The sequence below is a fragment of the Aythya ferina genome, assembly GCF_964211825.1.
Source record: "Aythya ferina genome assembly, chromosome: 5".
NCBI classification, from domain to species: domain Eukaryota; kingdom Metazoa; phylum Chordata; class Aves; order Anseriformes; family Anatidae; genus Aythya; species Aythya ferina.
Window position 1 is genome coordinate 55,075,853 of NC_140301.1, and position 12,668 is coordinate 55,088,520.

The window sequence follows — 12,668 nt, forward strand, 5'->3', positions numbered from 1 at the left end:
TATATTTGTGCTAGATAAAACCCAATGGGGCATTTATTATTATTATTATTATTATTATTATTATTATTATCATCATCATCATCATCATCGTCATCGTCATCGTCATCGTCATCATCTAAGAAATAATAAGGTAGAGTTTATAGTTCCTCCCTTTGCTGTGATGGACAGTAGTGGTGGATGCATGAGGGAAATCTCCCTTCCCCTCCTTCACCACCTCTGCTGCTACCCTGGGTGACGCTGTCAGAAACCACCAGCTGTATGAAATGCAGATAAACGCAAAAGTGGCTTCCTTCCAGCCCATGGCATTAGTAGAGGGTTTTCTCCATGAGCAGATGGGGTAGGGATATAAATGCACTCACAGCTCAGGAGAATCTGCTGCATCACCTCTGCTGCCAGCCTCTGCCAGCCCCTGCTTTAGGGAGCTCTTTTCTCCCAGGCTCTTGCTGCTCCTGCCAGAGCAGGGCTCACAGGAGGATGCAGCTGCAGAGAGTGAAGGTCAGCTGTAGGGAGGCCTGGTGCCCTCTCAGGGATGCTGAGGGCTCCTGGGCCCCTGTCTGAGCCGTATTTGCTCATATTTACTGACCAGCACAGCCTCAGGACGGGGAGGATATGAGGTGCTGCAGACCTGGGCTGACATTTGGTTCAGCCCTGCCTTCCCCAGGCAGCTCATCCCTCCATCTGAGGACTACCAGGAGGATTAATTAGAGCACCTAGCGTGCTTACCTGACATAGCCCAAGGCAGGATGCAGTGACTCAGGAGCTCTGTTCATTATGTTTGCACAGATTTTTAAGACAGAAGCATTAAGCACTACCCTCCGCATGCTTGCTGAGGGCCAGATGCTTACAGCAAACAGCAACTCATCTGAGGAGTGCTGCCAACGTATATGAAGAGCTGCATGCAGTTGTGAGGAGGGGCTGGTGTCTGGCCCTTTGCAGACGTGACGAAGCAATAGAAACGTGTGACATGTATAGCTTTGATTTATATCCCCTCACAGAAGGTGCACATGGTGGGGTGTGTGGGGTGCAGGGCCCCATGCTGCTGGAGCTGAATGTCCAGCTTTGTCAATTCAAGCCCCTGGGGCAAACAAATTATTTGACTTAGTCCCCCCAGGGACTGTCCCCAGGCTGCCCTCACCTGCCACCCTCTTGTGCCCTGCAGACGATGAGATGTGAAGCTCCTTGGACAGGCAGGAGGCAAGGGCAGAGGACGGGGACAGAAGGAAAAGGGAATGTCTGGGGGCTGTGGTAGCCCTGCACCCTAATACCAGCCCTGGACTGGGACTGCTTGCTTGTTGGGTCACTGCTGTCAGACACGGTTGATTTTCATTCCTTTCCTGTCTCGAGCTGTGTCTAACTGCCAGCCCATATGCTGGCTCGCTGGCAGCCCTGGGCACCCGGGGTGTGGAGTGCCTGCGGTCAGATGGCGAGTGGCTTTACCCAGGCAGGGGACTGGCTCTGAGCTGCATCCTCAGCTGCTGGCTCCGCTCCCCCATCTCCCATGTCACCAGCTTGCACCACAAGGCAGCCCTGACTGTGGCATTATGCCCTACCAAGTGTCACCAGGGGCCCCTGCTACAGCTTACCAAGCTGGCAAGGTTCAGATATTGGCCTCCTTGGGATGCTTAAAATGAACAGAGGAGCCTGCTCCATTTTACAGAGTGCTGCTGTCCCGAGTCCCAGTCCTGCTCTCACTTCACTGGGGGCTTCTGCGACAGCTCCATTTCTATTTCCATGCCATGCTCCCAACTTCCCAGCCTGAAGTGGCAAAACTCTGTAAAAAAAATCTCCCGTGCAAGCAAACCCGAGTGTCATTTCCAGGGTGTCTTCTAACACTGAATGATATTGAAATTACAGGACCTGGGACTGCTTTGTGGCCGTTATCCAGCTGCGACTTGGAGGGGGCGGAGGGGGACGTGGTGCTGAAAGGCATCCCCGCTCGCCTCTCGGGAATAAAGGAGAGAGAACAACTGGCCCTGATTAAAAGCATTTTTCTAAAGCGGTCTCCGCATGCTAAGATTTGGTTCAAGGAGCATTAAAATCACTGCTGTCAGTTCAGAAACAAGGGGCTGAAGCAAATCTGGGCTGCTGGCATTGTGTGAGGGTTGCTATGGCAATCCCCCCAGAAAGGCTGCTTAATAGGCTTTCTTCCCAGGAAACTCAAAACTGCAGCTCGCGCTCCGCCGAGCCGCACGGAATATTTTCATGAATAGCATCTCTGTGGAAAATTTTGTCGGCTGCTTACGTCTCCCTTTCAGACGCAGGGCAGCAAATGAAGGTGTTTGAAGATCACCTAGCGGTGGCTGGTGACATGGAGGGGGTGCAGGAGGGCTTCGTGTGGCGACCCGGGGGCAGCAGCAGCAGCAGCAAAGCCGAACGGCAAATTTCTCTGCACAAGGCAGGCGTTGTGAGCTGCTTAAAAACACACACTGTGAGGATCAGTCTTCGTACATGAAGAGATGCTTAGTAAACAGTGAGGGCTAACGAGCAGCCTGTCCTGAATACTGTGACTCCATGGTCCTGTTCCTGAGTAGAGCAAAACGCAGAGTGGTGCTGGCTCTCAGCTCTTCCCTGTAACATTTACCACCCTGAAAAAATAATGACACTAGCTAAAATATTCATGGGCATTAGCTGATCACACATTGCTTTTTAAAGTGGAACCTTTGGAGAATACCAGTGATTTAGGGCTTACCTGAAAAAAAAATAAAATAGATATTGTGGATTAGGGTAACATATTTTATCTTAATGGAAAGAAAAAAGACTAGGGATTAAAACATGAGACAGAGAGGATATCTCTTGGCTCTGGCAGAGCTTCATTTCCTGATGTCTGGCAAGTCACATAAATCCCTCTATCCTTCTGTTCCTCTGTGCCACCTGTAAGCTGGTAATACTACAAGTAGCTGTTTACTTTCCTGGCTACTACAACATTAAATTATTTTGGTGTTCTTGACTGCATGTTAGTAATAGAATATACAAATTATCATAAAGGACTGCCAAATATGTACTTGTGCATGTTATTGGGCAAAGTAAAAACCATTCAGCAGCCTGGCATATGACGAGGATGATTTTCCTTTTACTTAAGCGGTAGTGTTTTATGTTTTGGAACAAAAAGATGTGAGTATCTCTCTGTTAAAGCCAGGAAATTCCACTTTATCACAGTGTGTAGCACAGAGCTAACCCAGAAGTCTTAAAAGGTCGTGAGTGAGGTTTAATCTTCTGTACTTATTGCTGTAGCTCTATTTCCCATTTTATCTGCAGTTCTCATGCTGCTCTCTCTTGATGCAGTGATAATTAGTGCACTGGTTTAATATAACCTGTGAGTATTATAAAAGACAGCTGTGTGGTTGGGAGAAATAAATAAATAAATAAATAAACCAGAATTACATTATATTTAAAAATGAGAAACCATAGAAAAATGACTTCACATGAGCCAGTATAGGAAACAATAGATAAGGATCTGAAAGCCTCGCTCCCCACTGAGTTCTCTGCTGTCTGGCAGAGTGGTGCCATTTCCCCACGTTACGTAAAGAGATTACTGCCCTCACAGCAGTAAGAGGAGAGTCTGAGCTCCTAATTTTTAGATTCAAGGCCAGGCTCACATTATGAAATTAAAATGAGAAAAGTGTGAAGACCTTTGCATCCGTGACATTTTTTGTAGGCTCATCTTGGTTACAGGGAAATTTAAAAGACTAATTACAAAGAGGGAAAATCATGGCCTGCATGCAAATTACTTCTCTCTGCCAACCTAGGCAAGTCAGGTGCAGGAAATCCCGGACAAGCTACAGCACTCCTTCCCTTGTCCCTGCTGGAGCATGGTGTGAATCCTCAGAAAAGAATGCAACAAGATGTAATATGTAATGGCTGGGGAAAATGGATGAATAGAGGAGAAAAATGACTCCCCTGAGGTCACACAAGCAAACCGGTGAAGATTTCTAGAACTTCACCACCGAACTTTTTTCTTAACTAGATTATGTAACTTAGGTAGGTTATGTAATGCTCAAAATTCAGAATTTGGTCTGTTCTTTAATGTTCCAGGTAATGAAAAGATTGTATGGAGGTGGAGATACACCTTCGTTGTACCCAGGTATGCAGTGAGAAAACTCATACTAGCCATCTAATTCTGTTCTTGATAGCGAGTGACTACAGCACAGTACTGGTGCTTTATCTTTGAAGACCTTTGGGGTGGTTAATGCACAAAAGGCATCAGTTGCCGGATTTTCAGGACTCAGGAAACATGCAGTAATTTAGCAAGGTTTTGCTCTTCAGTGCCACAGGTGGAAGAGAGACCACAGAGACTATAGAGACCACGGAGACTATGGACCTATAGAGAGTTCAAGCAGGTCTCTAAATTGAAAGCTACAGTGAACCCAATTAAAAATGCAATTTACATGTGATTATAACTCATTTGCCTAAAATGCAGTTGTTTCGCTGCTATTTTTGTCAGGCTTAGGCTTCAACACACTCTTCCCTTCACACTTTCAGAATTACTCATTTGCATTTCTCATTTTCTCACCTTTGTTTCCCTCCAGTCCTGAATGTCAGAGGATCAGAGGATTATCTGTGTAACCCGGCCGTGTGGGTGCCTGAAGACTATGCTGGGGCATTGCTTCCCTGAGCCTCTAAGAGATCTTGTATTTAGATTGAAACATGACTGTATTATCTGAATAACTAGGGCTTCCCCGTATTCACAAACCCTATTCTTACAGCAGATATGAGGACTTAATCCACTCCGTTTTACTCCCTGAAGATTCAACCAAAGTTTATACAGCACTGGCTTGTCTGAATGTATTCATAAATTGCCACAAAACCTCCTTTGGAACGGCAGCTAATGCGGTCGGATGATTACAAAGGATGAGCTCATGCTTTTCCCCGTAACAAGCGCCACATTGTTAAGGGCTTTGGGGAGGGGAGTGGTGAATGGCAGGGAGTACACTCAGTATTAGGGTCAGGGGATGCAGGGGTGAGAGCTGGGATTTGGAGCACTTGAACTGTTTTCAGTGGTCGTTTGGTTGAAAAGATTTTAAAAAGAGGTTTTACAAATACGCTGGAGGGAGGGGAGGCTTTTGTGCAAAAATCCTCCAGCCCTCTTCTCGTCTGCAGTTGAGCAGTACTTACCGATGCACTGGAAAGCACGGTCTCTCTCCCACTCGTACCAGTAAAGAAATTCTGGCTTCAAGAAACAGAACAGCAATTTTATAGTCTGCAGTGCTGTTCTGCAGTGCTAACTGTGAATTCTTTAATTTCACCCTTCAATTACCCTAACTACAATTTCTTTCTACAGAAGCAGTAATGTGGAGCTAAACCACCCTAATGCATAAATAAATTAATTAATAAATAAATTGGGAGAGCTAACAGGAAAGGCTTTTTATATTCTATGTTTTGTCTAGAAGTATAATCCTTAAAAAAAAAAAAAAAAAAAAAAAAAAAAAAAAAGGTCTTAACTGAAATTCTTCCCAAGTGAAACCTCATGCAGAACAATAGAGGAGACTGCAAATACACAAATACAGTTAAACGGCTGAAAAGGTTAATAAGGGGAAAAAAAATGAGACCATTAACTCAGGTTCCTATTTTGAGATCAGCTCAATGGTAAGGAATTAAAACAAAGACAGAAGCAAACAGAACAGATGCCAAGATATGCCAGTTTACTATAGAGAACAAATAGTGGATTTAGTCTGCTTCGGCAAAAATATTAAGCCAAGTAACTGTTTAGATAAAGAAACATTATGAAAACATGGAGTTGCTGTACTTCTATTCCTAGGACTCCTGTGTTTGAAAACAATGCAACAAATATAGCTGGATGATTAATTTTGCAGAAATAAATAAAGGGTGTTAACCTGAAATGAATCACAGCTCGTGAAGTTTATGTCATACTACTGAATTGAAGGAATTTCCTCCAGCCTAGGAACATTTTGAGTGACACCTCAGCTGAACAGCATGCTCAGAGTGCCACCTGATGGCGAAGCCTTGCTTTTCGCTCACCCGCTGTCTTCAAAATGTAGTAGCAATGATCTCATCGCTGTTTTCCTAAGCTATGAGAAAAAGCTTCTGCTTAAATTGCAAATGCTCATTTGCTCAGGAAGGAATATCTCTGGTGTTATGTTCCTACCAGCTATCACCAGTTGGATCAAGTAGGCTGGCTCAGCATTTCAGTGGGAGTATTTGAGGGACACTCTGTGGTGCTCATGGGAGCAGGTACCCCCCCAGACAGGGGCACATTTCCTACTGACTTCCGTAGGAACAGAATTTCATTCGGTTTGATCCCCAGTTTTCATGTAGAGGAGCTCTGCTTTTCCACCTGCATTGGTGGCATTAGTACCTACTAAGAAATGATGCAGCCTGAAGTTTAGCTTTTTAGCTAAAACAGGCTTTCATAATCTCCGTTAGTCTTTGCTGCAGAGGCTGTTCAAGCTGCTCAAATATAAAATATGAATGACTGAAATAGTTATTTGTGAACCTGCATATCTCTGCTTCTTAAGAGAAACTGCAGGCAATGCTTACGTACACCAGACCATGGTATTATCTTTCCCAGAAGAAATCTAGAAAGAAGCTGACTATTATTATTATTATTGTTGTTGTTATTATTATTATTATTATTATTATTATTATTATTATTATTTTGTAATAACTACATTTAGTTTTTAAAACAATGTCCCTCATTGCTCTACTAGGGCATGAAGTGGGTAAGAATTCAGAATAAGTATTCATTATAACATTGTTTGTAGGAAACCAATATCGAGCACAATCTCACTTTATTTAAGGATCCCTGGGGGTAAAACACAAATCCTTCTAGAACCTCATGCTCTTTAAAGAAAAAAAGAGAGAGAGAGGGAGAGAGAAAGAAGAGCAAGCATTATTACAAGCAAGGCATATCAGATGAAGAGATATATCTAAGCTGATATATTAGAATAATATTTCACAATGAAAGTGCTGAGACATTGGAGTAGAGACCCAGAAATGGTGGGCTCTCCATCCTTGTAGATATTGAAAACCCAACAGGAAAATGCCCTGAGCATCCTGATCTAGCTTCAAAGTTATCCCTGGTTTGGGCAGGGGGTTGGACCAGATGCTTTCCAGCAGTCCCTTCCAACCTAAGTTTTCTCTGATTCTGTGATGCAGACAAGGTCTCGTGTCCTTTCATGGATGGGAAAACATCATCCCACTCTTCCACTCTGACCAGCAGACAATAAATTTAGCAATGCCTCTCTCTGCACTGGAAGGTTGCGCCAACCTGGAGCTGACAAGTCACTGATTCACCCAGCAGTCGTCAGGCCACATCCAGCAAGATCATCCTTTGAGAAGCTCCTCCAGCTGAGGCTGACCAACACAAGTGTGTGTCACCCTGCATTACTGTAAACTCCCAGAGATCATGACCTCTGTGCAAACACAATATTTCAAGCATAGCTGACAAAACAAAGTCAGGGAACTGTATAGAACATCCTTTCCGATTGAAAACCCCCAGTAAATGTAGGTGCTTTCCTTCTTCATCACACTAGCTTTCCCACAAAGCCTTTGTCCTGCCCATACAGAAGAAAATATCCCCTTTTCATCATCCAAAAGCAAAATTTCTTCATTAAGAGCAGCTGCCAGTTCACGTGGCTGCGCCACGCTGCAGCTCTTGTTGGGCCTGTACAGCCCCTTCTTCTGCCCACATGGCATCTTATTTCTGTTGCTTTCCTAAAGCCCATCTGAGGTGGACAAAATATGAATTTCACTCATAAGGTGTTATTCACATCAGTGTTACATTTACCAAAGCTGCTTCCACTTTGTCATTGCATCCAATACACAGTTGGACACGAGTCCTATGAATACAATTATTTTCACATAATGCATCTCAGCTGTGTTGTCTTGATCATTTTTGATTGGAAAACTCCTGACTTAGAGCCTTTTTTTGTGCTAAATTTTTGCCTTAAATTCGCCTGCTTTCACAGCTAAGACTAAAACGCTGTGTGCTGTAGGGACCTGTGAGGTCTTCTTCCACTGCTACAACCTTGGGCCTGCAAATGGGCCCTGAGACGTGTGAAAGAACTCTCAGTGTCCCGTTGTGGATGATGGCTGAGCTCACAGATGTCAGTGTGATGGTGCAAGAGGAGCAACCACCCCACAGCACACAGCCTGTGGTCAGGCACGTGCCGAATGCAGGGCAGGTTCGGCTGCTCCCAAACCACTGCTGCCAGGGTCCCCACCACCAAGGTCCTCAAGGATCAGGGGGATCAGGGCTAACAGCACCCACTGCCTACCCTCCTGACCCTGCTTCAATGATTCTTGTCCTGCAAGACACGAGCCACATACCACTAGGTCCAGAGGGACTGTGGCAGTGCTCCAGCATGACTTCTGCATAGCAAAAGCCGGAATCTCTGCCACCAATTCGTGCAGCAGAGGGAATTATTTTTCCCTCATTATGTGGATGTATATCTGCTGGGATTCGAGCTCGTGACATCCTGCGTCATGAAGAGTTACTGGCAATGAAAATAGATGGATGCTCTGTGTGTCACACTCAGAGATTAATTAAATCGCTACTGAGTAGACGAGCTTTCTCAGCCAGCAAAAATCTTCAGGAAGTACTGGGACACATTGGTCTCTGGTAATGTGTCATAGTATCACTGGTCACCATCCTCTCTCACCAAGGTCACCGAAACATTTGGCAATGCATCTGTGCCTTCAGACACCCTCTGAGAAGAGCATGACCAGCACAGCCACCAGCTGACACCTTGTTCTTCAAAAATCTTGAGGTTTCAGCGGGGCCCTGGAGGCAAAGGAAGGGAGGAGACGCACCTGTTGCAGTGTGCCCTGGCATTTCTGGAGGCATGCTGCTTCAGACACAGACTCACCGAGGGCTCGTGATCGATGACATCAAAGCAGCATTGGGAGCAAACCCGCCAGCCCAAGCACTATGCAAGCCAAAGCAAGCACCCACCATGTGAGGGCTGGCCGTGGGACTGACATCATTTCTTGCCACCAGCACCTGCAGGTGGCTGCAGGGCACCTCTGAGAGGCACAGCCCTGCCTCTGGTGGAAGTGAACTGGAAGCCGAGAGAGATGTGCGCGGGAGGCATTGATGGCAGAGGTAGCCTGCAAAGGCAGACACCGGCTGCAGGGGTGTTCAGAAACATCACCATGTACCCACAGAACAAACTCATACGTTATTTCAGAAATCTTCCTGCTAATCCTCAGTTTGGAAGAGCCCATGCTTGAACTGACAGACTGCACAAAGCATGCAAAGGCAGGAGGCACAGTCAATTTGTGCAGCTTTGGCAAGCGGTAGCACACCCCTCTGTGCTTCCCTCCAGCAAGGGCACGGGCTGCAAGGGGTCAGTGAGGGTTTGCTCTGCAATTCTGAGGCAGTGAGAAGGGGGTGAGAAGCACGAATCCTGCCACCCCTGTCCTCAGTCTTCATCAGTGGGCTGGGAGGGAGTCCTGACCCCTGGTCGAGGGCTTTCATTTGCACAGGAGGCAAAGCAGGGTCAGGAGCCTTATCCGACCGACTCATTAGCAGCTATACTTGCAAATGATTAAATACCTGTAAAGCAGAGGACAGGAACCAATTTCCTGTAATTTGTTCCTCACAATAAGGGCATCAAAAATGTAAATGCACTCAGATTTCAGCTATACAGAAGTCTGTTTTTCCTTTCCAACCTCACCAAGCTGCACAGCAGAGGGAGAAGGTAAAGCCAAGTCATTCTCCCTGACATTCACCAGGGGTCCTCTATGTCCCCTCCTTCCCAACCACACAGATGATGCTCTGCTCTCTCTCCATTCACACGGTCTCCCTTACCTGGCATGCCGAGGTGCAGACACACAGCTGGAGGCACAGATTACCCCCTTACAGCTTGCAGAGTGCCCTTGCTTAGAAAAGGAAAACCAAGAGCTGTGAGGTTGCAGAGGGCATTTGTGGAACCAAGAGGAGCAGTGGCTCTCTGTCAGTGCCCACTTCCAGCTGCTTTTAGTGAATGCAGCATCAACAAGGGGAGCAAAGTGACCAGTGCTGTGTGCTGGTACATGTACGGGTGCTGCACATCCTGCCCAGTAAGCCATGTACAGCCCTATTTTTATCACTCGTCTCTGACCCAAATACAGCAAACACAACACCCACGAGCTGTCTCCACACAGCCAGGCTGGTTTGTTTGTTCTTCAAACAATCCCCCTGTGGAAGCACCTGCACCTCTCACACCTAACAGCTTATGTCCAGCATCTCCTGAGAGGATGGGCGGTTTTCCAGCCTCCTGCACAGGAGGGACAGGGCTGGTGTGCAGCCAGGCCGGTGTTGCAGCAGGCTGGATAAGACAGCTTTCATGAAAACATTAACTGAAGTGCCCTGGATGACACAAGCGATGCTGCCTGAATTCACAGAGATGGGCAGGAGGCAAAGCAGCCAGGAATGAATTCATGCAAAGATAAGACACTTTCCGAGAACACACGAGGACCTCTGGACAAACAGTGAGGAAGTTATTTATTGAGGAACTAACACAGGGCTGGCAGGGCTCCGCTCAGGATGGCAAAATCTGTTTTCCCATCCTGAACAGAGAGGTTGCAAAGCTTGAAGCCAATAGCCAAGGTGGTGAACAGCAAGAGGGAGCTGCCAGAAGGGAGATGTGGGCAGGGAGGGCTCCTGCAAGGCTCTGTGTGCCGCCTGGGCAGGGACTCAAGTCTGCAAGGAGAGGCAGCAGAGAGGTGTTGGTGCCAACGTGCCCCAGGCCAGACGCCCTGCAAGGCAGCAGCCACTGAGCCTGGGGCTCTGCACACACCTCAAACCCTGCACAAACAGCGCTGGGGAGGATTGCTGTGTAAACACACGTCGGGGGGAGGAAGCACTTCTGGAGGACACAGCTGGCAGGAGGACAAGTAGCTGTAAGCTGGCTGACAGCAGTCTTAGGTAGGAAACTGCAAGATGCAGCTAGCCGGGGGGCAGTGGGAGCAAAAATGATCAACTTGTCCCCCTGTGGAGGGGATTTGTTCCAAGCACTGTTTGCAATAGCAGTGGTCAGCAGCCAGCGGCCCACAAAGTGCCGCCTAGTGCAGGGCTGCTCAGCATTTGCTCTGGTCCCTGCAGGGCACAAGCTGTGGTGGTTTGGGAGCTGTTTGCTGGTGATAGAGCGACCGAGGAGCTGGACGGGTGCCCTGGGTGTGTCCCCAGGGCATATCACACAGCTGGAGAGCCTGAAATCGCCTGCATTTACTTAACCCACCGTCAAAACAAGGTGGAAAGCAGTTCTTGGAAGTGCTGCCCTTCTCCATGTGCTAACCCGGCAGGAGCAGGAGGATGAAACCCCCACGTCAGCACACCGGACTTCACAAGTGCACATCAGACAGAAAGGCTGGATGAAATTTTTAGCTGAGACTTCCTGTCCCGTGTGCATAGGCTGCCACATACAAACGGCTTTGTTGGCTGAAGTCACAGACTTCTCATTTCTGCTGCCAGCAACAACTATAAGAAAAAAAAAAAAAAAATGCCTGCCTAAGCATTAGTCTCATGATATTTTTTGAAAGGAACACTGTTAACTTACCCCTCCTCTTGCTCACGGAGCTTCCTCGGGTTTTTCCTACCGTTTATGTTCATTAAGGACTAATAAAAATGTGCCAGCATTTATGTTGACGAGTTGTATTTAAGAAATCTACCCAGTCCAAACCATGTGGACACATTCCTCTACTTCCAGTTTATGGTTTCAGTTGTGCAAAATCGCACTCCTTTCTTCACTGGGCACTGAGTGAGCCTGGCTGCAGCCTCCTGTCTGAAGAGTACATCAGACACCTCACAGGCTCACATCTTCAGGAATTTAACACCAGCCAGGCCGTGCCACTGAAGGTGACGAAGAGCTGCAGATTTTGCAAGGTGGCATCCCTGATAGCTTTGAAGAACTGACAAAAGTGTCATGCGATGAAAGTCAGAGCTGAATTCTCTAATTAAATTATTGAGCTGAATGAGCTCCCTGCAGGTCCGCAGGCAATTATCCCTCTGACTTCCATGACTAAAAGCGACACTGCTAAAATGCCATTAAACTACATCTGTTTCATTTGTTACACCACTTTGTGTTGTGAAAAGGGGAAGCCAATGAAGAAGGAAAAACCCTGCTGCTTTCAGTCCGAAAAGTGACAAGTCAGGTTAGCTATAAAGGCTCTCCTGAAAGCTGAGGAGCTGTTTCCTGTTCTGCCCCCCATGACAATGCAGCAATTGCTGAGTACTGCAGCTTATTTTGGGAAATGTGTCATGCACTCCAGTTATATATATAGAAAGCAGCAGATTAGCCAGTGCCCAGTTTCTTTCTAGACCCTCTTAGGATTTAGGGGGCCGGGTCTGAGACTGGCGCCCAAGTGCAGGAGAAAGTCAGGTGAAACCATTGAGTACAAGAGGGAAGAAATGGAATTTCTCAGTGTTTGCAAGGCAGCAGCCGTGCACAGCAGAGTGGGAGCTTGAGGCTCTGGAGTGGTGTACGGAAATAGAAACCCGGTACCATCCCTCCCCCTGCCTTCCCAAACGAAACCTGCTCCCACCCAACTGCAAAAACACTGCAGCTCGGGGAGCACGTGGGTTCGTGCTTCAGAGCAGAAACATCCCGGTGATATAGAGCCGCAGCGAGTACCAAATCAGACAGAAAATCAGGGAGTGGCACAAGGCACTGCTAGGTGTTGCCAGAGGTGGTTTTTCCACCCATGTGGAGGAGAGATGAGGCAACCAG